The following is a 27,812-nucleotide window of genomic DNA, read 5'->3' as shown; positions in this document are numbered from 1 at the left end:
TACATTTGGCCTGATTACATAGAAGTTTTACATTCTATTTACTTAAGGATCGGTACTGAGCACAAATACCAAACTTCAAGAAAAGTAAACACTACAGCAGTTGCAGTTTCATAGTCTGAAAAGTACACGTGTGTGTGTGTGTGTCTGCGTGTTCAGGTCTTCTGATGGAGTTGCTTTGCAATTCACATGGAGGAAAGGACTAAGCTATTTTATAAGTTAACTTATATCTTGTCTTTATTATACATTTTATTAGATATTTGGAACATTTAGACTTATGGTCTCCAAAATTAAATAACAAGCTACAGGATATAAAGATTCTCCTCCAGTTTCATACTTCAGAACACAAGGAGTTAAGTTTCAAGTCAAAGCTACTGAAAGCCATTCTTAAGAAGCAGACAGGAAAGTGTTGAGGTCCCATCATGACCTGTCTGTAAAGGTCTCCATCCTACTTCTGATGGTAGCTTTGGGTCAGTTGTACAGTCACATGGCTCACCCTTTGGTTCATTTTTTTTTTTTTTTTTTTTTCCAGAAATAGAATCAATAGAGAACAGACAAACCCACAGTTGCCAGTTTGTACAGTCTTGTGGTTTCTGTCAGGGGCTACAGACTCGAGCAGGTCTACCAGATAATGAAGGCAAACTATTTCAGTTCCTGTGGGTCCAGAGTGCCTTGGCAGAGTTCTGGTTTCAAACAAATGAATAACAAATTAAAAGGTACAGTAAAATAAGGCGGTGGTTAAAGTATATGAACTAAAATCAATGTAGGAGAAACGTAGTTAAAAACCCTGCATTCTCAGCAATAGCCTATGATGTATTTTGTTAATCCCTTAAAATTTATGTTAAAAGCCTTTTAACAGAAAGTCAATATATTTGGGTGGTAGAGCAAGTATATCATCCTGTACTGGTGGTTGCATTAAATACTATGCATAGGCTCCACTGTCTGTAGGAAATGAGCCGGGGTCCGTCCAACGGAAGTTCCATCTCAAGGAGGCCAGACGCTTTTCCCAAAATGGACCGTGAAGCCAAGCTGAGCATTATGCTCTCCTCTGCCTAGGTTCCCCACTGACGTCAACGAGAGTTCTGAAAATGAAGGGGGATCAGAATACCAGAAGCATAGCCTAATAATAGAGTAAAAATGGAGAGCAGATGGAAAACAAAGCTTCTTGGATAAAGTGTGACCTAATGTCATAAATTTGTTAGGGAAAAGAAAACAACAACAACACAGCAAAAAGGCCTGTAAGCAGACTTCTTGTGTGAAAACTCTGGAATATGGCAGATTAGAAAAACACCTAGATACTTAGAAACCTTTCAGTAAAGGACTAAAAAGTAAACAGGAAAACATGCAAAATCAAATTTTGGATGAGTTCCAAACACCACTACTAATTGTACGTAGGGGCAAAAAAGACACAAAAATAGAAGTAGAAAACTCTAGAAACAGGGTTTTAGCAGCTTCCTTTGCACATGATTTATGCATACACTTATTCTTTATATTTTCAACTCACCTGGAACAATCTGTTGCCCCCACAGATGGGCAACCTTGGAGGGACTCAGGCACAAACTTGAAACGTGGTAAAAATGAGTTGAAATACTGGGCCCAAAGTGAAAGATGTTAAAAACGGTCCCAGCCACACACTAATCTCCTAGAAGGGGTCACCATTTACTCCTGCACCCTATACCCTCGTGTGTGTGTGTGTGTGTGTGTGTATGCATGCGCGCTAGCGTGCACGTCAGTCTCAATACAAACTTCCTGGGAATCTTTACTAATTGTATACCTCTCAACAGAAGAGAGATTTTTAGATCTACTTAATAATTGGACTTAGAAACTTACTTTTGATATGGACAAAGAAGGTCCCAAGATGTTGAGTGAAATATAAAGAAAAATCTCAAATTCAATCCCTAAATACTTGTTTTTCTATCTGGCAGTCATCAAGATGTTTTTCTATTTGGTGAACACTCTGTTTTCTCAAAGAGTAGGCTGTTGGTTGGGAAAGCGGAGGAGGTGAAGTTTTAGAGTAGGGTTGCATTTTCTCTTTATTTTCATTGTTTAACCACTGATGGGATTAAGGCAGCAAAAGCCATCCTTTTAAAAATTTTCTTCTTTTGGTTTTGCACTCTAATGGTTCTTGAGCTTTACCTCTATCACCCCATACAAAGAAACATTGTTTCTTCAGGATAGCCTTTCTAGGTTCTGCCTCCTCGACCTCTATATTCTGTCTAGCCAGCATTTTTCTTTGAGTCTAATTCTTGCTCTGCCTGATCCTTTGAACTTGATATTTTAGAACCTCCCTCACTCCCCCGGGAGCTCACTCACCTCAAACTTTACCTTCATTTTCCCTTTGCTCCTGACCCCGTTACTGAGAGTGAGTCTAGTTCACCCCTTGTCGAGTTTCTATGCCCTAGGCCTCCTGCCAGCACCCACCACCCCCAGGAGAAGTTATTGGGCACTCATCTCTGCTAGGATGGTCCTCATTCAGATAGATCACAGGGAACTATTCTAAAATAATGAACTCACAATATCGTGTTAAAACAGAATTAGCAACATAAATATCACCCAATTTCAGGCCTTGAAGTCTCTTAAGAGATCATTCATTTTACCGTGAAGAAAATTAGTACTCAAACCTGGTTGATAATCCAGGATTCTTGTGGCAAGAGAGTAATATAATGTATATAAAAATGTTTTATAAACTCTATACACTATACTCTATGCATTTAAAAAATGACTATTTGTCTTCTGAGTAGTATGTTTGAGAGTTATTCCAGAGATGCTGCCATTACTCAAAATGTTTTAAATCTCTTCTTTAAAATTGTCATTTGAGGCAGTTCAGATTGTCACTGTATAGTCACATGTCTTTTTTATCAGTAAAGGTATTATCCAGGGCTCAGACATTCATCTCAGATTTGATCTTAAATGTCTTGAAAAGCAGAAACCATGTCTGTCTTGCTCCTTGCTCCTGGTATACTGCCTGCCACTGATTATACACCTAATAATTATTTGTTCAATGAATTTTTTAATAAAAGATCAAACCAACCCTCAGATAATGATAATTTGCTTTGACTGGTAGGTAAAGGCTCTAAAATCATTTTTCAAAGAGAATTTCCTAAATAAAATTATTTTCCAGTTGTAACATCATTGTTGGAATAAGTTCAAGGTTATTAATTAGAAGGGGACAACAATCGTTGTATTTATATGTTAGTATTCTGGCTGACCTGTTTGCACTATCAAATTTATTTGTATCTCACCTTACAAAGTATGAGGCAGATTGAAACAACTTCAACAAAAAGAAACCTATAATAACAAAAACGTTAATAAAAAGCATATTACTATAATCATGTGTTAGATATGCACAGCAAAAAGCAGCCCACAGGGTGAGTTCCTTATGTGCGGTTAGCCAAGGAGTGACAGTAAGTAACAAGAAATAGAGAACAAATGAGACTCACCCAGTCTCAAGCACATGTCTGCATGCCATCTGGCCCTTGTTCCTTGCTGAGTAAAAGAGTTACTTACAGCCAGTAAGAATGCAGTCATAAGGAAACATTCTGGGGTGACTGGGGTGACGACATTCCCAGATTGATAATAAGTACACAGGAAGAGAGACATTTGCAGGTGTCATGATAACCACATCATCACTGCTGTTGCCACTAACAGGTAAAGTTAGCTCTAAACATTCTGTGTGACATATCAAAGTGAGAACGGTCCCTCTCTAGTGGACTAATATTTTAATTTGTTTGAAGAAGAAAGATGAGCAGATGACCTAGGGGGCAGGCATAGTAATCACAAGGCAGAACTGCCCACCTTTTCCACAAGTGAGTTACTCTCAGGCGAGTCTAAGAATAGTGATTTTACAATAGTTTAAAAATGCACTAAGTGTACACAGATACACACAGAATCGAATTCACACCACAAAAACATGAACTACCTGCCATATTTCAACTACTTCCAGTCTAAAGCATCTTGACCAGGAGAGGATAAGTTTACGTATTTAATGAATCCTGCTGGGATCAGGGTTTGCATTAGTAATTGCTTAGGGAACATGTTTACTTGTTCTTTTTACTGCTCCCTGAAACATCAGATTAAGAAATTTGAAGCAGGTCCAGCTAAAAGCATAGCAAAATGTGGCACCTCATAAGAATGAAACTTCAGAGTGTTAAGAAGAAGAAGTTGAGAATGCTGAATTTCTCACCAGGCCACCAGCTCACTCATTTGGGGCCACTCAGGTTTTGATGAGATCCACAGCATGGGTATCATCCACGATGTGTGGCATCCACAAGAACAAAAGTCACTTTTATCCCAGAAATAAGAGCTATTTAAATGTCATAGCTAAAAGAAGGAAGTGTTACTTGAATTCTGAAGTGGCTGAATATTCGAACTGAGTTTTTAGCTAAGAAGGTAATGTCAAAGACAAAGGCTCTGTTACCATCCACAGAGAATTTATGATCCAGCATTATTCCCTGAAATTCCGTCCCAAGCCCTAGCCCCAATACCAGCTTTCAGTACAATCTCCATGGTGCATTGGGAGTAACTTTCTGAACTGCAAACTTGATTGTATAACTATTCAGATTACAATTATTTTATTTACTCTTTTTAAAATTATACTTTAAGTGCTGTAATACATGTGCAGAATGTGCAGGTTTGTTACATAGGTATATATGTGGCAAGGTGGTTTGCTGCACCCATCAACCTGTCATCTACCTTAAATGTTTCTCCTAATGCTATCCCTCCCCTAGCTCCCCTAGCCCTCCACCATGTTACAAAGTCTGACTTTTAAACATAACAGTGATTTTTAGAAAACTGGCTCTTATGTTTTCAACTTTATCTTCTACCGCTCCTCTATGTACATCCTGAGCTCTAGCCATAACAAGTTGAAGTCTCCAGAATCTAGGGTTCTAGCATGTTCACTTACACAACTGTTTTTACATAACTGTTCTCTCTGAGGAATATGCACTTCCTTCCACTTTTCTGGAAAACTACTATTCATTTAAGACAGAGACTCATCTCTTTGAAGTGCTTTCTGCCATCATTCTCACTTTTACCCCAGGACCATGCAGACTCAGGTACTACTATATGCAATTCTATAAAGTATAGAGTGTTTTGAACAACATTGACTTTGCCATTTTGACTTTGACGGTATTTTGACCCCAATGGAATAATCACCTTGATATTTAATTCCAAAGGGACAAAGCAGAAGAGTATACATTCAATTCACCTATAACTCCAGGGCTATTCTCCAGTCACTCCACAGGAAAACAAGCTGCTTGAATGAGGTGTGGCTTCAATCACTTTATTAGTCTGCTAAGGCAACCATAACAAAATACAACAGACTGGATGGCTTCAACAACAGAAATTTATTTTCTCACAGTTCTGGATGTTAGGCGGCCATGTTCAAGGTTCTAGATGATTCGCTTCCTGGCTTGTAGAAGTCTTTCTTGTCTCCATGGCTTCGTATGTCATCATATGGCTTTTTTTTTTTTCCCCTGTGGGTGTGTGATGGGGAGTGGGGAGAGATACCACTCTCTGATAGTTCCTTTTATAAAGACATTAATCCTGTCAAATCAGAGCCCACCCTTATGACCACATTTAGCCTTAATTTACATCCTTAGAGGTCTCATTTTTAAATACTGCTACACTGGGGATTAGGCCTTCAACACATGAATTTTGAGGGAACAAAACCTTCAGTTCATTACAACCACCTTATGTTCTCAAAATCTAACAAGTCTTTGTAATGACTGTAAACATTTGTGATATTATTAAATGCTATACCACATGAAGGGAGAATGAAGAAACTGGCTAATCCATTAGTTAATCAAAAGTACTTTTTTGTGTGTGCACCATGTGCAAATCCCTATTATAGAACATGTCAGTGTTATTGAGGAATGCATAATAAAATAATTTAATTGTAATTTAAACACAAATAAGTACGAAATAAGTGGTACTAATAGTAAGCAACTATAGGATAAAACAAAAAAGTATTAAATTTGGAGTCAGCAAACATGGGTTCAAAATCCAGTTTCAACACTTACCATCTACGTGACCTTAAGCAAGTTGTTTAACATCTTTAAACTTCAGCTACCTTGCCCATAACACAGTTGCAGAATACCTAACTGAGGAATTAAGTGAGATAGAATATGTAAATTCACTTTGGAAATGCTAACACTGCATATAAGAAGAGTGTGTGACCAACCATTCATAGGAGAGACTCCTTTGACAGGATCCTTGATCTCTTCTCTCTTCTCAAATGGAAAAGGCACCTCTTCTTCAGTGCATTGACTCCCAATAAGGCAGGCCTTACAGGATTAACCACATTTCTACATACCTAATTATCATCACCCTCAAAACTCAATATTTTATGCTGGTGCCGCACCAGAAAAAGAAGAGTTCTTGCTTCTTTTTTATATTTGCTGTCTTGCATGGAAGAGAACCAGCATACTTTAATTCTGAATCATGAAGAAGTTGTGGTAAAAGTAGAATGAGAAATTCTGTGCAAGAAAATGCCATGTGAGTTACTTGAAGGCTCCATGCACTCTTGTCGGAACACTCAAGCATTAAATATGTTAAGGTTAAGGCTGGCATGGCCAAGAGTGATTTGAACATGGAGGTCACCACATAGTGAATGTTCTTATTAAAGATCGATGAAATACGTCATCATGTGCTATCAGCAAATAGAGAACTGTCTGTCAATAATGAAATGTTATCTTAGGAGTCAGCATCAGGAGAGAAAATTGACCTCGATCAACTGTTAATTATCGTTTCACCTTCCAATCAGTAACTATCAGATCACATTCCTAAATCTTAAGTAAGTGTGTGGTATTTGCAGAATTTGTGGCAGCAAATGGAGTCCAGGTGGAGCTGCATAGGAAAAACAAGAAAAATGGCTCCTCACCAGAAACAAGAGAGGAGCATGGGAGGACAGATTCAGACACCCCAGGCTCCCAAACCCCCTGTTGTGAAGTAGATTGTGTGTGTATGTGTGTGCGCACACCACATAAGCACACGTTATTTATTTTTAAACAGTCTCACTTTATACTGAACTGACAATGCTCTTTATTTTCATTATGTGTTAAAGAAAAGAATTAAGGGGTGGAAAGAAAAGAATTGTGAGAGACATTGCTTTGATTCATTCAAAGCTAGGCTCCAGGGTTGGCTTTGTATTTATTTAATATATCAAAAAGCAACAAAACATCACAGCTAAAGAAATAGACACTCAAAACTTAAATTGAAAACGTAATTCTGAAGCATCATGGAATGACAAATATAGCATTTAAAATACATTATCTTCTTTCCGTTCCTTACAAATTCAAAGGTGGCAATGCATATTAAAAAAGATCTGCTTGAGCTACTAGTGAAGTTCCACAGTGAAAGCATGCAGGGGCACTCCCAGCTTCAGGAAAAGTAAGTTGCTTGTCCAGTCCCTGAGTGGTCAGCACCTGCTTTACAAATCTCTTAAACATCTGGCTCCAAGCTCTTCATATAGGAGTTCACACAGGCGGAGACATATTTCTTTTTCTTCTTAATCACGCACCTTTTAAGATTCATAATTTGGGATGAGCAAAAGCCTCGGCAGGAGGTGGGGATGAATTAAAAACCATAAAATTGATGCTATCACTCTGATTGACATACCAGTAGTGCAGCATACATTTCCTGTTTGTCAGGAATGAAAGGTGTTCACATTCTGTAATAATACCTAATAATGTTTTGGAAAGACAAACTGCTGTCTTACACATTTTACCAGGATGGAATTTTTTCCTCTTTCTGTCAGCACTGAAGTCAGAAGCTAGAGTGTACATTACAACCCTATATAAAGGATGACCTAGATATTTAATAGCTGCAACTATTCCGGTCCATTACCTGGACCTCCCCAGGTCTCCGATGCTATATTCTAGCATGCCTGAAATCACCATTACCCGTTAAGACTAATTCAGGGAAGCATCCAGGGAGCTAGATGTCCAGGAATGCCATAATAAACTTCAGAGAATGAGTATTCTTTTCTCCCTATAGCTGTCTCATCACAGAATTGGCCAACCCTCTACCTCTTAGAGGTCTGCCTGACAATTAACATTTTGTGCAGTGTAGTAAAGACAATCTTGCACAAATGGATCAGGAGACCTGACTTCCTCTAGCTGCCATGTCACTGACCATCTAAGCAAGTCAGTCATTTAAATTTCTACACCTCAATGTCCTCACATTTAAAATAGATTCTTCTATTTGCCTTGACTTCTTGAGGGGTTGTTGAAAAATAAAAGCAAAATTACAGCTTTATAACTTGCATGCATCCTCTGTCATGTATATCACAAATATGATTATATATTTGTTAAATAAAGAATTTGGAGAATATTTAAAATAATCTATTCTGGGGCAATAATATGGCAAAAGGATGAGGAAGAATCAATGAGGTACTAGATTTTATATGACAGGGTAACATCCAAAAAAAATCAAATGTAGTTATAGCCATTCAAGAATTATTCTTATGGTAAAGTTTTAGCCAAAGATGTATACCTCAACTTACTGCCCTGTTATTACTGTTTACATCCCTATGGAGTATCAACTGTAGATACTGACTACTAGCATTTCAAACATTAAAATACTATTTTGGGGAAAAAAAGAATAAAGAGAAAAGATTAAATAAATCTGAAAATTTTCAGAGGAAAATAGAATGGGTATGTTTGTACTAAATGTTTTAATGACACATTTTTACATTTTCATCTCTTGGATCCTGTTATTTCCACAGAAGATTTCAAGAAAATAAATGCAAGATTAGTGCTACAATCATTGCCTAACAATACCAAGTTTCAAGTGTCAGGCACTGCAGCCTGAAAAACCCTTTGTCTCTGGAATTATAAACACAGACTTAGATGATTTGGGAAGCCTATGGAAAATTGACCCAAATGAAAAAGGGGAAATGTTTTGTAAACCCTGCTTTTGTAATAATACTATTGCAAAGGGATCAAAGTGCTTTTGAATACAATTTATTACTGTTGTTTTTACTAAATCAAATAAAGGTTTTAAGCAAAAACAGGTTTCAAGCCTTCTGCTTATGATTGCACTTCGTGAGACTTGACAATGCTTATCTCTGTGTAATTTTTAAAATCTATGTTTGGTAAAAAGAAAAGGCATTTCTCCCAATTCTTCAAAGTTACTTCTAATAAAATCTGCTCACTGATGCCCATGCTTACAGATACAGTGAAAGGGAAGTTCAGGAAAGTCAATCCGCTACACCCAATTGGTCCCTACTAAAACTTGCAGAAGTTATAAGGAAACTTACTTAGGATTTGAGGTCATTTAAATCGTGGCCTGACTTAATTTTATATTCACTAAAAGTGAAGCTAAAAACAGAATGCATGGATCATGTCCTCATAACCTTCAAGTGGCAACCCATAGACTGCTGTCTGTTTCTTGAGTTAGATCGACAAGAACTGGAAAGAAAGCATTAGCAAAAGGGATCTTGAATGCTATCAGCTGAAATCTACCTAAATCCCCCAGCAAAATATAATTGGAAAAAAATAAGAGATTCACCTCTTAGTTCGAGTCATTGAGATCTTGAAGGTTAGGTTAAGCAATATCCATCCCTCTATTTGCTAAATTACCCAAATGTGGCTATAAAAAATAACATTAAGTATTCAGGCCAAAGGTATTTATCAGAAGGATATGATTTACATGGCTATGTACCTCATGGAAAGCCTCACAGAAAAATATAGGTACAAATATGCATAAATCATATTTATATACTTTCTATAAAATTAGACTGGCATTAATTAAATGGCAGAAAAGGCAATGAGAGCATTGTTTGGAGGGTAGCTTGTTCCAAGTTCTGATTATAACTTGCTTCCCAAAGAAGGAGCCGCCTACAGCTTAGAAGACAGATGAGAAGATCATCATCGCAGATTTGCTGTGAACAGCTCTGCTCAGCTCTGTCCCTGCCAGACTTGGGGCCACACACACCCTTCCAAGATGGCTAAAGAAGATTCTCAGAGAGATCACTCTCTTCTTGCTTCAGATTTGGCAAGGGCAGAGTGTGGTCTTAACTTTGGAAAACTTGAAATCTGTAGAGCTGGCAACTGCTCTCAATAGCAAAGTTGTCACCATCCTCATCATCACACCTACAATGTACTGAGCACTCTCTATGTGCTAGGCACAAAATGCTTTGCATTATCTCATCCCATCTTCACAATTATCCCATGAAGCAAATACTATAATTGCCCACATTTCAGGAAAGAAGAAACTGACACCAAAACTTGCCCGTTATTACAGAGATGGTGACAGTTGGCACCTGAATTCAAGACAACCACACTCTTCTAGAATCTTAACTTATAACCATCAGAGTAGCTTAATCAAACAGCCCATGGATTTGACTTTTTAAAACTCCACTTCCACTTATAAAGCTATTCCCATTTATTTGTTAATTATATAATACACGAACACATATATGTATCCCCCACAGAGTGCAAAGAACTGGGTTAAGCGCTGGGAAGTAAGCAATGAACAAGACATGTTCTCTATCCATGTGAAGCATACATTCTATCATATATCCTACATAACATAGCCTCATTTTTTTTTCTCACTAATCCTGTTCTTTTCTGCTCCTATTACCTGATAGTTTCCAAGATGACTTTCAGTAGCTGGGCAAAATGTTGGCACTACCACAATTCTTATGAAGTTAGTAAATAACAACTTGGCCCCTCCCTAATTTTTGCCTCTCTTTTCAATTTCTCAGACTTCATGTCTGTTATCATTCAGATATCCCCTGTCTTCTGGTTGTCCATAGTAACCCACTACTATATCCCTCTTCCTCACCCATGCCAAGCCAGACCTGCCCTCAACTCTACTGTCTCATATATCTCTACTTTTGTCCTTCATACCTTCCACATCCAAACCTCAGGGTTAATCTTAGCTCCCATTCTTCTCCTTAGAGAGCAGCCCTGACATGTTGTGGGAAATGACCAAAGAAAAACTCTTACATGTTACACCAGGAAAGATCTGTTTCTGGTAAGTCACAAATTTTATTTTCTCAAATTTTCTTTGGTGGGTTTTCCCTTAGAATCATTCTCTCATGTGGTAGTCATATTCGGTAGAACTTATTACAGGTACATATGGACTAAATGTGTTCCTAGGGGCTGGTGAGCGATGTTAAACAGTGGGTAATATGCTTTGAATTCCAACCAACCAAACTACAAGTGACCTTCTGGCAAAGTCAACCTAAGTAACATATTCCTGTCTTCACTATTACTAAAAATAAACAGTGAAAAGGAGTAAAAAAATAAGTTAAAAATGTATTAGTCTTTAGCATTAGAGTAATAGGAATACATAGTAATAAATGCAATGTAGAAAAAGAGCTAATTTAAATTTAGGGATGGCAGTGGTGGAAGTTGCCCACATTTGACAACTTCTACATTTGACAAAAGACAAATGTTTCTAGCATGAAGGATTCTCAGGTCAACAGAGAAACCCTGAATGTAAAGGATATTCAAGAACCTCCCCAACATGACCCCAATTTTTCCATGAGCTTATAAGACTCATGAAGGTAAAGAACACATCTGATTTTGCTTAACATTATGCCAGCATCACTTAGTACATGGCCTGAGACGTAGTCAGCACTTAATAAATGATTACTGAATGAAGAAATGTCATCCTATACTTATCTCCAGCCACCCCTGCATCAGCAGAACCCTCTGTTGACCAGAAATCCCTACACAAGACTGGATTTTGACATGTATACTTTTCCCTCAGGGAGCAATCTCTGCCTATATATTACCTTTTTTTTCCCTTCTAGAACTGTTGAAATGAGTCTTTAAGGCCAACTTCAAAAATTGTATCTGTTATGACTCCCCTGGAATGGGACCTGTGAGTGAGATGCTGGTGCTTGTGGCATCTCAGGGTAAGTAGGTGGATGTCTGTCTCTCCCTTGGGCTGACAGAGTCCTGGGCTTTGTTGAGGGATTGGGAAAGTGCTTCTTGCCTACTCTAGATCCAGGAGCTGAGCATGGACCAGCCCAGAGGTTCTGATCCCCTGGGGGTTACCTTTGCACCAAGGATAGGGACAGCAGCCAGCGGGAAGGGGAGATTGACTTCTGCACAGTGCCAGGACCCACCTTATTTTGCACTGGAGCCCTAAAAATTATGAAGCTGGTCTTGGACCTGAAGAAGAAACCATTGTATTGTCCCTTGAGAATACATTTCAATCCCTCCCTTAGTTGTAGAGGAACTCTCTAAAGGCTAAGGGTCCATCGCTCATCATCTCAGCCTCTGATTTTGCACAGCACTCTCTCTCAGGAGACATTGCATAAAAGTGTGTTGAACCAACTTGATGACTTGATAAAGAGAAGCATCGTTTTATTTTACACAAAAATGTAGATAATCCCATATTCAAATTTACCTGGATGGATCAGAAAATGGACTAAATAACACAAATTCTTGTTCGTTTTTCTCTGAGACTATCATTCATCTTATTCAAGAGGAAATTTTACAGATTGACCACACTGCTTATAAATGCTTTTCTTCATATTAATAGAAAAGCTTTGGAATCTAGGCTTGTAAGCTCATTCTGGAATATTGTCTTCTACAAATAATTGAGTAGTGTTCAAATATAATTGCGATTAAATTATTCACTCATCATCTTCCAACTACTTACTATGTGCGAGGTATAATAGTGGGTACTGTTAAGAGCTGATCTCTCCATTTAGTCTTCAACTTGGCCCTGACCCAAATCACTGCAGACAGTTGCCCACCTGAAGGGGCAAATGGGAGCTGAAGTCCAGCCTTCACTCTGTTTGCCAAGCCATATACCCTAGCGTGAGATTGCCTGTGTCTACCCAGGGGAAGTGGCATTTTTTTTTTTCTAATTGTAACAAAGTCTCTTATGGGCTAAAGACTGTCTTGGCCCTGCTTCTCCTTCCACACACACCTCCTAAACTGCACTTGGCCCATCTGTGATTTCTTTTCCCTTTCCAGAGTCATTGCTGTTCTGTTGAACATCCTTTCTGTTGCATGAAAATGCCAAAGTAGAGGAAAAAGAGCACACCATGTGATTTCCCCAGGGCCAACGTTTCCCCAGGGATGGTTCTGACTGAGGGGACACAAAAACAAGCAGTTTAACACTAACAGATATCCTGTCCAAATTCTCTTTTTATAGCACAATGTAGCTGTATTAAATACATAACAAGTAAAGTGAGAATTGAATGTGAATTATGAAGCAGAATTATAGTCATGATATGTGAACTAAACATGAAAAGAATCAGAACCTCTTATTATATTTTATTGGCAATAGTTTTGCCAAATAGGTAGTTACTTTTGAAAGATGGCATCTCTTTGAAATTAACTCTCAACTTCTAGCAAGCATTTAGATGTCTCGACACTCCTTAGTCAACTAAGAGTGATTATTTTTATTGCTACAAGCCATATATGTTTGTTTTGAAGAACATGATATTAATCATGATTAAATTGTGTAGGCTGAAAAATACCTGTTACCTGCAAAAAAAAAAAAAAATGCAACACAGCTGTAAAAATGTTGGCCAACCTGTAAAAATTTGTGTGGATTTTCTAGCAAACTAGCAATGAAAATTCTGAAATTTATATCTAGTCTTATGAGAATCTTCAAAGGTTTCTCTCAAAGGGAAGAATAGGTCAATTAGCTTACTATTTCAAATAGATATTGCCTTATCGGTATACAAATCATACCGACATTGTCCATTTGAACTGTTTAATTGTGACAACTCTGAGGCATTACTGGGTAAAGCAAAACATTCTGCTCCTATTACCTCTCTGATCTGTCCTCAAATGGGATTATACCTATGTTTCTAAGGCAGAGAAAGCAACTTGGGGTGAATCCTACCAGCCTCTGCTATGGACTGAATTGTTCCCACCTCACCCCACATTCATATGTTGAAGCCCTAACTTGCCATGTGACTATATTTGGAGATAGAGCCTTTAAGGAGATGATTAAGATTGAATGAGGTCATACAGGTAGGTCTCTGATCCCATAGGACTGGTGCCCTTATGAGAAGACAATGAGACACCAGAGCCTTCTGTCTGCCATGTGAGAACACAGTGAGAAGGTGGCCATTTGCAAACCAGGAAAAGATCCCTCACCAGAACCTGACCAGGCTGGCACCCCGACCTCAGACTTCTATTCTCCAGAACTGTGAGAAAATAAATTTCCATCATTTAAACCACCCAGTCTACAGTATTTTGCTATGACAGCCAAAGAATACAGGCCCTCAAGCAAACTAACTAAACTAGTATCTATTATTAACATTTTGGTAAATATGTATAAAGAAGTAAGAAATGTTTTATAAGAATTTTTTAATTTTTATAATTTTATGACTGTGAATAAAAACATCTTTAAAAATTGACTCATTTTTATTGATCTGTAATAAACATTCTAAGAAAACTGGTGTTCATGCTATGCAACCCTAGCTTCAAAAGACTTACTCTTGCCTCCTGCCAATAAGATTATTGCTCTGAAATTTCTCCTAATAACAGAAAATCCCAGAATTACCACTCTTCAAGTTCCAACATAAATGCTGCTGCTTCTCTTAAATTTTTCACATTCTCTGCTCTAGTCTCCCTCTTCTGCACTACCACAGTACTTAATTTAAATATGTAATTTATCATATTTCACCTTGTAATTTCTTTGACTTTTGCATATGCCTGCTCCTCCACTAGGGGACATAGATCTTGAGAGCAAGGGTCATGCTATCCATTTTAGATTTCTCTAATGTCCACCGTGATGTTTTGTCAGTAGTGAGTATATATTGGTAGATGTGTGAAAGAATGAATTAATTATTGAATGAATGGACGGATAAATGAAGAAACTGACTATTTATTTATTTATTTATTTATTTACCATTTTGTCTCATGTATCTTCATAGCATCTGTGAGAATTGCCTTTTCACCATCATGCCTCCCCTTGATGGCGCACTTATGAAAGAAAAAGTGTTAATAAAAAGAGAAATGGAGAAACCTTTAGTTGCAATGCCTCTGATTTTTTAGGCATAGTACTAGTATAAATTATTTAATTCTTACTACTTTGCATTTCACGTTCTCCATTTTACTGATAAGAAAACTGAGGCTCTGTGAGGTTAAAAATACATCCATATTCATGCAGTTGCAAAAAAGAAAAGCTACAATGAAAGCATGATGCTAAAATCCAAGCCATATCTTGTATTTCCTTCTCAATGACCTTCTCTTAACTTTTTTCCTCAGAGTTCTGAAGAAAGTGAAAAAGATGTGTAGATATTTTCTGAGGCCATTTAACATGGCCATCTTCCTGCATCGGACTTGGAGGGGGAGGCGTTCTCTATTTCTCAGTGATTTTCACTTCCTTGCCACTGCAAGACAATATCAATCTCGGTTTCCTCTGTAACGTCAGAAGAGGTACCCTTAGCTCCCCTAAATTATAGTAACAACTGAACCAAACCTTTGATGCCTCTGAAGGTCTGATATCTCAGAGGGCTCCAGGGGTGCAAAGGAGTCAACTTCCTCCCAATCTGATGTTGTTCCTGATGCCATTCCCTGAAGTATAAAATTTGAAGGCAGAACATAACTTGAGATTCAGGCAAATTTGAATTATGTTTCAGATCTGTCACTTATTAACTATGTATACTTTAATCTGTCTCAGTTTCCACATTAAATAATGGTCATGAATTCAGACATATCTGAATATATAGAAAAGGCTGGGAGGACAGATCCACTGAGGGTTAATTTACATTGGGGATGGAAAAGTCCCTTCGTGAGTATGGCAGAGACTGGCTAAATATTCACCAATCACATTTTTCTTCCTGAGCACTTAGGAAAACTACATTTCCCAGTCTCCTTTGCAGTTAAGCCTGGGGCCCTGTCATGGGAGTAATGTTCACCACATCCAGTCATGGCCACAAAATGTGTCATGTGATCTTCCTCATTCTTTGTTAGCCAGACAGCTAAATACAGATGATACAGCAGAAAACTCTGCAGAGGCACTAGAAAATAATTTCACCACAAGATGGAAGAATTGGGATTCCAGAATCATGGAATGGAAAGCTGCCAGAAGAAAAACCTTTAGTGGGTGAAGTCACTAAGATTTTAAGGTTGTTTTGTTATAGCACCTGGCACTAATTACCCTAATACAATTTCTCAGGAGTCAGAGAATCTAAGTCTAGGGTAAAAATAATGGGTGGTCCAAAGAGAAAAACTATGATTTGTTCTTCCACAACTAATGAGCATTGCTCAGAGTATTGTCTGAGTATTGCTTTCTTTCCTTCCCCATCACCACTCTCCCACACTCGGCTGGTACTAATGCCACAACTAGCAGAGGCCAACCTATCGTAAAGACCCTTCTCATTAGAGACTCCACAGCATGCTGATAATACAAAGCAGTACTGCTTTGTGGTCTGCATAACAGAAGAGAAGATGGAGAATATTTCCCCACTTTAACAAGAAATTGTTGGAGAGTAGAACAGAGGAGCGGTAACATGTCAGAAGCAAAGAGTGTCACACTAGTTACCGAGGATGCAGGCAGCCCAGTCAGATGTGAGGAGACCAGAGCAAACTAAAATCTCTAGAGGGTTCAGCCTTCCCAGACACCCCCATAGTTAGTTGGGCAGAATTATGCTAGAAGAGGTCAGGTTTTAGTACCCATTTTCTTCCCTTCCACATTTCCCTTTTATGTTGAACTTCCCTCATTAAAAGCATCCTGACTTTTCAACTAAGGCTTTTGAGTAGCACAATGATATTGCACCTCCCTATAAAGGAGAATACTGGAATTACATGTTGAGTGAGGAACATGCTGAGAGTTGCTGTCCATCCTCCAGTGAACTGTGTGATAATCCTGTTAACCTTCCTATCAGGAGGTCATTAAACAATTTTGAAAGCTGTTTCCTCTCACATCATAACTGGATGCAAAATCTGATCTAGTATTTTTAATATAGGCCATTTGGCTGCACAGACTTCAATAACAGTCCTTCACCTGTTTTATATGATCTGTTCTTGTACTCCCGTCAGTTCAGTTACTGAGTGCCTTTGTAGCCTTTCTCTCAGTTTAGGTATTGTCCTGTGTTTTTTCTTTGTTCTCTATTTCAACATTTAATGCATTTTCTTTCAGTAGTATAGCATGCCTTCTCCAGTTCCTTTTGATGCCTTGTTCATCACTTGTGCCAACCCATTTTTCACTCATGTCACCATGTCTGCTTCTTGTGCATTGGTCTGTTCGAATTTGTTGTAATTGGTGTTTTGTTCTTATTGCTGCCTAGCTATTTCATGAAACTGCCTATTTCTGTTAAACCCAATTTATTTTTGCATTTCACTCCATCTTTTCTTGATTCCAAAGACATTTTACCACCCAGTTTTTTTTCCTTTTTTCCTCCTTTCCCTCTTTCTTTCTTCCCTCTCTTCCTTCTTTCCTTTTTTCCTTTCCTTCCTTTCTTCCTTTTCTTTTTCTTAAATAAGTATGTTAACATCTATGTGATGTCAGAACTCCTGCCTGAATACATTTACAATAAACAAGTTTTCCATTTTTATCCTCTGATCATTTAGTTCTTTCATTCAGCTTGAAAACTCGATTTCCTTTCAGCTCCCTAGAAACATAATTTTTACCTCCAGGACAGAGAGAACTTACATTTTTAACCACACTTGAAAAATTGGGTAAAATTGAAATGTACTTCTGGTGGCTTAACTAACACAAAATGGATTCCTGATCTCTGGGGAAGACTCCATAATAAGACCCTATCATTGAATTAGCAATTCAAGCATTAAGAAAGTCAGTTTTCAGGAGTGTCAGGTTTGGGACTTGACATTTTTAAGAAATGTCTTTGCAAAACAGGGGACTAGTTATCATTGGATGAAGGACACTGATTTAATCTCCAGGGGTGGCTGAACCCGATGTCTGGGGTTCTTCCAAACATTTAAAGTCATTTTCCAAATGTTTTTGATGCAGCACAACCCAAAAAGGATTTTGGCAAGTGTGTTTTCCCTTCATTTTCAAACCCATGCGTATTTCAAGGGAAATGCAATCCATATGTCTTTGATTCATTTACACTTAAATCATCTAAATGCCATTGTGTAAGAGCTATTTGATGTACAAGAAGCCTGTGAGCCTGTTTTATAAGCCTTTTTAAGCCTTATTTCTTTGAATCAGAAAGTCATGTTTTGCCGGCCCTAAACAGAACTTGAACTGGGAAAGGCTCAAGTTCACTTCTAAACTGAAAACCCGCAAAGTTTTGCGTGGCTTCTGTACTTAGCAATATGTTTCCCCTTGCCTAAAGCTCACAAACACCCAGCATTTCTCTTCTCTGTCTCACATGTAGTGAGAACAGAGTAAATCAATTTTTGAATCACATTTTACTTGTAAAATTCACATTTTGAACCTCAGTTATCTCCCAGGCACTGCCAGAAGTTAAAATAGCAACACTTGAAAATTAGGCTTTTGCTCTAAAAGGGCAAAACAGTCTATAAAGTACATAAATTACTGCTTCTGTACATTTATTTGTTTGACAGGTTTAAGATATAAGTGTGGCTTACATATGGATTTTCAGGATGCCAGATTGGATGCTCCACGAGCTACAGTCACAAATGTAACCTCTTTTTTTAAGACTTATGTTTGGGAGAATAGAATTGGAACAATCTTGCTGTTCTGCACAAATCTAATTGCTGTGTCAAAACAGCAATGGAATATGATGAACATTTGCATTTTTCTCATTTACTGGCCTTTTCTTTGGCTTTAACCATACTTATGTTAGTGGTCAAGAAGAAAGTATCTTGGGCTATTTACTCTCTTGTTCCCTGAGACTTAAAAAAATGTTAATGAATTATGAACTAATACTTTTGAGAGGCAAAATGTGAACCTTTGATCAAGCATTTGGAGATACCCAAATGATTAACACTGATTTCTATGGACATAGAAACATGTCTCGAGAATGGATAAATCTTTTTCAAGCAAAAGCACTAATTATCTCCAAATGTGTGATTTCTTTGTTTTTATTTAGACACATCTTAGAAGTTGCATTTTAGTGAGAAGGAAGAAATGGTGATGGTGTGATTGTCTGCAGAGAAGCAGTATTTTAAATTTGCATTCAAAACTTAGGGGGTGGAGATGAAGTTAAAAAGAAACAAAGAAATCCAGGTGAATTTAATTATTCCTTATGTGCTCTCTGCAGTTCACATATATTATAGACTATCATATTTGTGTAATCAAAAAGACTATGAAATTCAAGTTTGGAAAAAAAAAAGGATTTAGGCACTAAATCTAGAAAACAGTTAATTATGCTGAGATAATTAGATAGCAGAAAGTGTTGGATTTGTTCTTTCCCATGGTTAGTTTTCATTAACTACCAAGTCTTCATGATTCTCTGCAGGCAGAAATTATTAGTATTCTATTCTTAGGAAGAATGGTGCATGACTGACAAAGAATTAAACTTTCAAAAAGTGTGACAGAATACTTTACATTGACCTATGCATATATTTTCTTTAAAAAATGATTTTTCTTGTATCAAAAATTTGATCTAACCTGTTTTAAATTTTAAATTAAATTATGAAAACACATCAGTTTAGGAAAGTTCACAACCATATTTTCTCAGTTTAATTTAAAATACAAAGCAAAGAGCTTGATTTATGATTTTGCTGCTGTTTTATCAAAGTGTACCAGAGGGTATTGATTAGGATCGTGCAATAACTTAATAACTCCGATTTTGGTTAAAAAGACTAGTGTTATATTATATAATTTTATGCCAGGATTTATGAGATTTAATTTAAATTCAGGTGGCCATTTAAAAACTTAAAGAAATGAAGCTGGGAAATACTACCTGACCCTGCACTGCTGCTCTCCATCTTGTTCCTTCTTGCCATAGCTTAATTCACCTCCACCTGGTAAACACAAAAGCTTTGTCTGCCCTCATCTGTCATCTCAAAATGGCTTGCTGACTATCTTGAGAATACATATGATTTAAAGCCTATTTGCCCCACCTTTTGGGTCAGATTGTCTTGCTCTCCTCTAACCCAATAGTAGTTTCAAACTCAAAAGAAACACAGCCAGCACAGATTGGAAAATAACTGGAACCCTTGCAGTATAAGAGGACATTAATCAGGCTGTGTGTCTCATGAGAGTGAATTCCAGCCCTGAGAAATCTAGCTTTTCCTTCCTATCTTAAACGCATCTGAAAATATCTTTATAATGCCCCCTTGACGCACATATTTACCCACTGCATATGCACATTCACTCACACATTTGCATAAACACAATACAAACACACATATAGGCACACATACATGCAAATGTATACACAAACTTCAACCTATATTCCTTAGTAAAACATAATTTTATAGATTCTTTTTCTAAATACAATTCTGAGTCCCAAACAAAACTACCCATGTTGAAAGTTTGGAGAAGGAAATCCTTTCAAAGAGAACCACAATAATTAAACAAACATTTGTACAAAGGGTCAAACAAATTGGTTATTTGATCTAAATCTATATATGAATACACTTTTCCTATCACTGCATTAGCACTTGATTTCCATGTATTATTTTAAAACTTTCATATGTGACTTCATTTGAACAAATACAATACACAAGTTTTGTTTTACAAAAGGATACTCTATAGGATTCCCCAAATTATACAGTTTTCTCTAGCGCATATACAAGTCTAAACAGATTGTTCATAAAATATAATATACTGAAACACATAAATTTACATGAAAAAAATTAGAAGCATATCAATTTAGCTAAAGGATATAGTGTTAATTGAAATCTTTTCCCCCATGATTATATTTCATTTCTCTAAGAAGAGTTAACATATCCTTGTTTCTCATCATTATATTTCCTTAGTTATATTAATTTGGTACTCATATTTTATTACATCTGGTAAAAAAGAAGCCCCTGTAGATTTCTACTTATGTTTTGCAACTGACGGTCTCAGCTGGTTCTAGCATCAGGATAACTGGGCCCTAAAGTTTGGATGTTTAAGATCAATTACATTCATGTCACCCAACCCTATAATTGACTACCATCACCCAGGTAAAAATTTATGGAATATGTAAAGTGGGCAAGTTCTAAATGGCTAAACATAGTCTTCTTTGGGCTATATTTAAATCACTTAGGTGCATAGGAATTTGAATTTCGTGCTAGCAGCCTTTGGGCTAGTGGTCCTCACCAGCTGTAAATAAGGAAACAGTATGAGATGCGCAGAAGCCATCTTTGGCCATTTATGTAACATCTACCCTGTTCTCTTGTCTCCTTCTTGATCCTCTCCTTTTTGAACTAATCTCAGGACATAAACATTACATCCTTAGTCCTCTTTACAGAACAATGTCCCCTCCGACTGCTTGCTCCAATTCAAATTTAGCTTTTCCCCAAAGGCAGAACTTTCTTTGCAGCATTTTTTTAGTAAAGGTCTTTCATTATTTTACACCTCAGTACCATGCAAATGGGAGCATGATGAACTGCCTCCACTTCACCCCCTCCTCATTTTGACCTTCTGTTCAAGAGATTTCAGGTTTCTCCTAAGAGACCATTTTATGCTTACACTATAATCCAAAAATAAAAAGAAAAATAATCCTTCTTCTACACCAAAGATCAATTTATTTGTTCACAAAACATACCTTCCTTGTTTGTGTCATCTTCATGTGGCTTCTAGGTTATAACCTCCATATTCATCATGGAGATCATCCAAATTACAGGCTTCTTCTGCCTGAATGCCTCTTATTACCCTGAACAATTTCAACGTCCATACAAAAGAACTCCTCACCATCCTTTCACAGCTGTCAACCATGCCTTCAATTCTAGAGGGCTCACTTCCACTCTTCTGCCTTAACCCTTGTTCATGTCTCCTCCTAGACCTTCTCAGGAACCAAAACTCCTCCCTACTTTGGAAATCAGAAATTCTTCTCTCCTGCTTTCTGACCACACCTTACCTTTCTGTCTCCCTCCTGGAACCACTTTCTTTATACATGCAATTCCATGTTGTAGAGCAAGCTTGTCCAACCCATGGACCGCATGTGGCCCAGGATGGCTTTGAATGTGGCCCAACATAAATTCATAAACTTTCTTAAAACATAATGAGATATTTTTGTGATTGGTTTTTTGGTTTTTTTTTTTGTTTTGTTTGTTTGTTTGTTTGTTTGTTTTTTTTTTTTAGCTCACCAGCTATGATTTGTGATAGTGTATTTTATGTGTGACCTAAGACAATTCTTCCGATGTGGTCCAGGGAAGCCAAAAGATTGGACATCCCTCTTATAAAATCTTTAGAACCCCTCCTGAGTCCACCCTATTCCTTAATTGCTTTATTTTCTTCCCTATGGAAGCTCACAAACATCCTCAACTCCTTTGCAACTACATCATTTTGTCACATATTTTTAGCCCTGGATTAATCATACAAATTGTCCATCCCTGTACTCAGCTCTGAGTTTGGTTGACGATAGTAATACAAACTTATAGACTGGGGCTACTAAATTTTTATACCCTCCAACTTCAGCTTGCCTCTCTCGATTGCTCATAAAGGGTTTACTTGTCCTCTGTCAGTTCCCACTCTTGTTTCCCTTATAATTCAAAACATGTGCCATGCCACTCAAAACCCCTAGCCAGCTCCTATGCTTTTATTCTCCGCAGTGAATGTCAACTCCTCCTTCTCAAGAGAGAAAATTGAGATTCCCAATTTAACTTATTCAACCTCAAAACCAACTTTTTCTCCTATACTTTCTTCATCTGTGATCTTTAGCCATTCAATTGTGCAAGAAAACAAAATAACATTCTCAATTTCTTATTCTCCTTTGCCTACTACAAGCAGGCTGTTACCGCATATTTTCTATTTATTCTCCCAAATGTCTATTTTCTTCTTCTGAACCCCCTTCCATCATGTTACTTTGAAATCTAATTATCTCTTCCTTGGAAATATCTTATGATAGTTCCCCTGTCTTCAAATTTACTTCGCATAGTTCATCAATGGTATAATTTTTGAAAAGTAAATCTGGCCTTGCCACTTCATTTCTTGAATTTCGTTAGAGGTTCCCCACAGCATGACACCCAAGTCATTCAGAATCGGGTTCCTGCATATCTCCCAACTTCTTTTCCCAAAACAGTTTTTACAATTTAAGCTCCAGTAATAGAAATATGCTCATAGACTCCTTTGCTCAACATATCATTGTCACCTTTGGATAAGGACAATTTTCTCCCTTCTTGCTTTGCTTGGCAAACTCCTATTCATTTTTCAGACTATTTTTTTTCAATCATTTCCTCTGTTAAAACTTCCCTGAGCTCTTTCCTTAGAAATAATTAATTAATCCATCCAAAACATTGTTAAAGTGCCAGATCAAACTTGGGAAATCAAGGAAGGCTTTCCAGAGGATAGAATATCTAATCTGAGATTTAAAGCTTGAGCAGGCATTGGCCAGGTGTATAGTTGAGAAAATAGTAATTTCAAGTCAAGTTATTGCAGGGAGGTTTTATATGTTATTACTCCTTCTGGACTGAAGATTCCCCCAAGACAGGGTCTGTGCCTATTCCAATAGTGTATCTAATCATAGTCCCATATACAGAATAAATGTCCAATAAATCTTTGATAAAGAAAGGAGAAATGAAGGAAGAAGGACAGAAGGACAGGATTTCACTACTTTAATTTTATCTTGTCACTTGTGTTTTCCCCTTATGGACATTCCTTAAAATATTTCACATAGGAAAGAGCCCTTAGACTATCTATCTTATTGCTATCAAAGGGCAATGGTCAAATAAACCATCTATTGAAAAAGAAGACTGAAAAGAGTTATAATAGCACTGCCAGCAATTTCAGAGTGAGAAGAGTGAGAATAAGGCAGATTCATAATTAATTTACTCTATATTTATACCATAGTAGCTAGGAGCTGCTAACTATATGTATATATACATAAGATATATAAATATACATATATCATACATGTAGATATACAATGATTATATATGTGTGTATATGTGTATATGTATATGCATATATATACACATATATATAGTATCCAACCTTATATATAATGAGGAATAAACATCTCCCCTATAAATAGGTAGTAGAAGAAGCCAGTCTTTCAAAAGAAATGAATCTCCAAGTAATCAGAATACACTCTGATTCAATTTATGGGATTTACGTATTCACTGAAAAAAATTATGTAGTCAAGGGTCAATAAAACTCTTGACTACGTGAGTTTTTTTGTATAAAATCATGTATCCTGACGTCTAGGAAATAATGCATAATCATGGATAACAATGATTATCCCAAAAATAAAGGACTACGAGAAATTAGAGGAGAGGGAGAATATGTCTGTCTTGGATGATTAGGAAATAATTCACTGAAGATGTGATAGCTGTGCTGGGAATTAAGAGTAAGCAGGATCTGAACAAGGATAGAAGAGAACGAAGAATATTTTAAGTTTCATCAGCATTGGTCTACAGAAGAAAAATGATAAAAATAAGTATTGGGAACTGTGTCGATCTTCAATGCTGTTCATCAATATCTGTTTTTCTTCTCCTGTACCACATGGTAGGTTGTAATTTCTAGTTTCACTAACAATGAGTTAGGGCTATGTGACTAATTCTGGCCAGGGACTTGTGAATTGAAGTGATGTTTATCACTTCTGTTCCATAACATTTAATTGCTAGTGCAAAACCCTCTAAAGTTATTTCCCACATGATAGAGAGCAGCAACATTCAATATGGTGGCTGTTCCCTTAGCCGGGGTCTTTGAGTGACTGCAGTGAAGAAAGAACAGTCTTGCTGACCTGAAATGACTACATCGATTACATAAGAAATAAACTTGTGTTATTTCGAGACACAACTTTTGGAGCAGCTTGTTACCACAATTTAACCCAGACTATACAAGCAAATAACAGAAAGAGCAAGATGTCCAATTTGATAGGCATATGAAGAATATTAAATAGAAAAATAATAAGTTTGGAGGGGTAAACAAATCAATTTGTAGAGAAGCGAAATTCCTCTGAAAAGGTTTGGATTTTATTTTATAAGCAACGTAGAGCTGTTAAAAGCCTTCAAACAGGGAAATATGATGAACAGAATTGTGCTTTAGGAAAATTAATCAAGCAGGATACAGGAAGCCTAGGAAGCAGAAAGACACTTAGAAATATGAAAACAAGTTATACTATTGTGAAAAGCCTAGAAGTCATGGGGTTTAAACTAGGGTAGTGGCAGTGGGAACCAATTTGGTAGAATGAATAGAACAGTAATTTGCAGGTCCTGGCAACTGATGAGACCCAAGGGACTTATAAATCATTCCAAGGTTTTGAGCCTGGGTGATTGCTAAGATGGTGCCACTGCCACTTACTTAAATAGGAAGCAGAGAAAGAGGAACAAATTTAAGAGGAAAAGTGTATATTTAGGTCAAGCGTGACATCCAACTAGCAGTGTCCGGCAGACAACTGGAAACAAGTCAAATATGGATTGGAGAGTTATTTGCAATTGAAGCCGTGATATGAATGAGACTGTCAAGGGAGAAAGAAGAAAATTAAGTATGTACCTTCAGGAAACACCTGCATTTAAACAACAAAAAGGAGAAGAACAAAGATATCAAGAAAGGTGTACTTTCACAAAATCAAAAATCAAGAAAGGAGGACATTTCAAGAAAATGAGGGTAATTAACAGCACCCAAATGTAAGGATGGATTAAAAATGATGAGTATTTTTTAAAATCTAGTAGATTTGGTGACTTTTAATGGAGCAGTTTCAAGTGATGAGTGCAGAAGGAAGCCAACATTCAAAAGACTGGGAAGTGAGTCATGCAAAAAAATTGAGGTTGTGGTTTCTTTATATGGTGGAAAAATACTTAGCAGTTAAAATAAATGGACTAAATTATTACATAATAAAACATGTGTATTTCAAAAATACATTGAGTAAAAAAAGAAAATGACAAAATTATACATACAAGGTGATTCTACTTATTAAGCGTACAAATATTATAGGCATATATTATTTATGAAGACATAGATGTTATATGTATATCTATATACATCATAAATACAAATGCACATTGACATGATAACTATGGAAGTAAAATGTAACCTCTCCTTTAAAGATGTTAAATGGTGAAAGAAAATAAAGAAATAGGTAGTAGCTTGATAGATAAGGAGATAAGAAATACAACAAATGTTCACTAAATTTCCATATTAGAGAGAGTATTTTTGGCTTTTAAATTTTCAATATAAATTTATAGACAATGAAATAACTGCAGTGAAGCAATCGTGTTTAATTTATATCCAGTTCTGAAGAAAGAAACCTTTTCCTATTAGTAAACATTTTATGATATGGCGTGTCACAGATAGATTTCTGACTTTGGAGCTATGTAAATGTAATCTGTGACTTTGAGGAAATTATGACCACAGCTTCAGCTTCGTATCTGTAGAGGGGAAGATAATAATTTCCACCTCAAATACTTTTCATAAAGACCAGGAATAATGTAAGTTTCTAAGTGTGGTGTTTGTCACATAGAAAACACTCAATAAATGGTACTGTTATTTTCACTTTCCTTACAAGTGATGAAGAAGAAAAAAGCAATGATGCTGTCCCTCCTGCATACTAGACAGTGATATAGAGAGCAAGTGCAATACTGTGGTCAAATGCAAGGAATTGGAAGCCAGACTTTCAGGATTCAAATCATGGTTAAGTTTCAGATCAACAAATTACTTGGGAGATCTTAAAAAAAACCTAACTTAACCTTGTTGTGCCTCCATTTATTCATCTGTAAAGTGCAGATGATGAAGAGGATGGTGATGATGGTAATGATAGTGATAATGGATATGACTGTGATGACAGGATACTCCTCAGGATTGTTGTGAAAATTGAGTTCATAAACATAAACTACTGTTAACAGGGTTAGCACATATTAAGGAAGGTACAAGTATGTTAGCTATTGTCATTAGTATCCTTTTAATTTTTTTATTGTAGAATTTTAAAAATGTTTTTACCTTGATGAGCAGAGCAGTAAATAATTTGAACAGATACTGCTGGGCTCCGTGTTTCTTATGAGCAGCCACAGATTTACACTTGACTGCCAGGACCTAAGGATAGACTCTGTTACCATGCCATTGTTCAAATTATGCTTGTCCAAGTAGAGAATTAGCCCATAGTCATCTCCATTAGCACCATAATCAAATAAAAATAATATTTATATCCTTTCATTTATTGGGCAATGGATTTAAACTATTAAGTATTTACTACATGTGCCAAACACTGTTCTAGGCCTTTGGGATATGGCAATGAGCAAAACTGACATTATCCTTACTCTTGTGGAGCTTACATTTTGGATGCACTGTTAAATCAGCAAAGGATATTCTCAATTATAGTTTAAATAAACATTAGAGACTGTGTTCCCAATATGACATAGATATAAAACAAATGAAATCAATCTCCATTGTTTTTAAACTAAGTATATTTTCTTGAGCTATGTTGCCTAGAAGCTCTTTCTGATTCTGAGATGTAATGACCTCACTAAGCCCACTATTAGAGGGCCATGATATGGTCACCCACTGTTTCTGAACTATCTAATATTCCTTAATATTTCCTGGATGCTTGATATTCTGTTAACTGTTTCACATATATTTGTGTAATTTTCATAACAACCCTACCGTAAATGGTCAAATAGGAACAGCTCCAGTCTCTAGCTCCCAGAGCGAGTGACACAGAAGACGGGTGATTTCTACAATTTCAACTGAGTTACTGGGTTCATCTCACTAGGGAGTGCCAGACAATCAGTGCTGGTCAGCTGGTGCAGCCTGACCAGCGAGAGCTGAAGCAGGGCAAGGCATCACCTCACCTGGGAAGTGCAAGGGGGAAGGGAATCCCTTTTCCTAGCCAGGGAAACTGAGACATACAACAACTGGAAAATCGG

The 27,812-nt window shown here is 37.0% G+C and overlaps 1 long non-coding RNA gene across 2 annotated transcripts in view; it reads left to right on the top strand.

Annotated features, from left to right (window-relative positions):
* The window catches only part of LOC102139394 (uncharacterized), a 45,064-nt gene extending 30,124 nt beyond the window's left edge, over window positions 1–14,940 (top strand). Inside the window, exons 2-4 of one of the 2 annotated variants that reach the window (XR_278028.4) lie at window positions 10,902–10,977; window positions 11,762–11,866; window positions 13,970–14,940. This is a non-coding gene — a long non-coding RNA (uncharacterized lncRNA). Of the gene's footprint in view, window positions 1–419; window positions 10,978–11,761; window positions 11,867–13,969 lie in introns of those variants that run through there. The other variant, XR_010587439.2, reaches the window with a different exon arrangement.
* The last annotated feature ends 12,872 nt before the right edge of the window (window positions 14,941–27,812 follow it).

Source organism: Macaca fascicularis, chromosome 6 (assembly GCF_037993035.2).
Source record: "Macaca fascicularis isolate 582-1 chromosome 6, T2T-MFA8v1.1".
NCBI classification, from domain to species: domain Eukaryota; kingdom Metazoa; phylum Chordata; class Mammalia; order Primates; family Cercopithecidae; genus Macaca; species Macaca fascicularis.
Note: the sequence above shows the minus strand (reverse complement) of the source record. Positions and strands in the feature narration are given on the sequence as shown.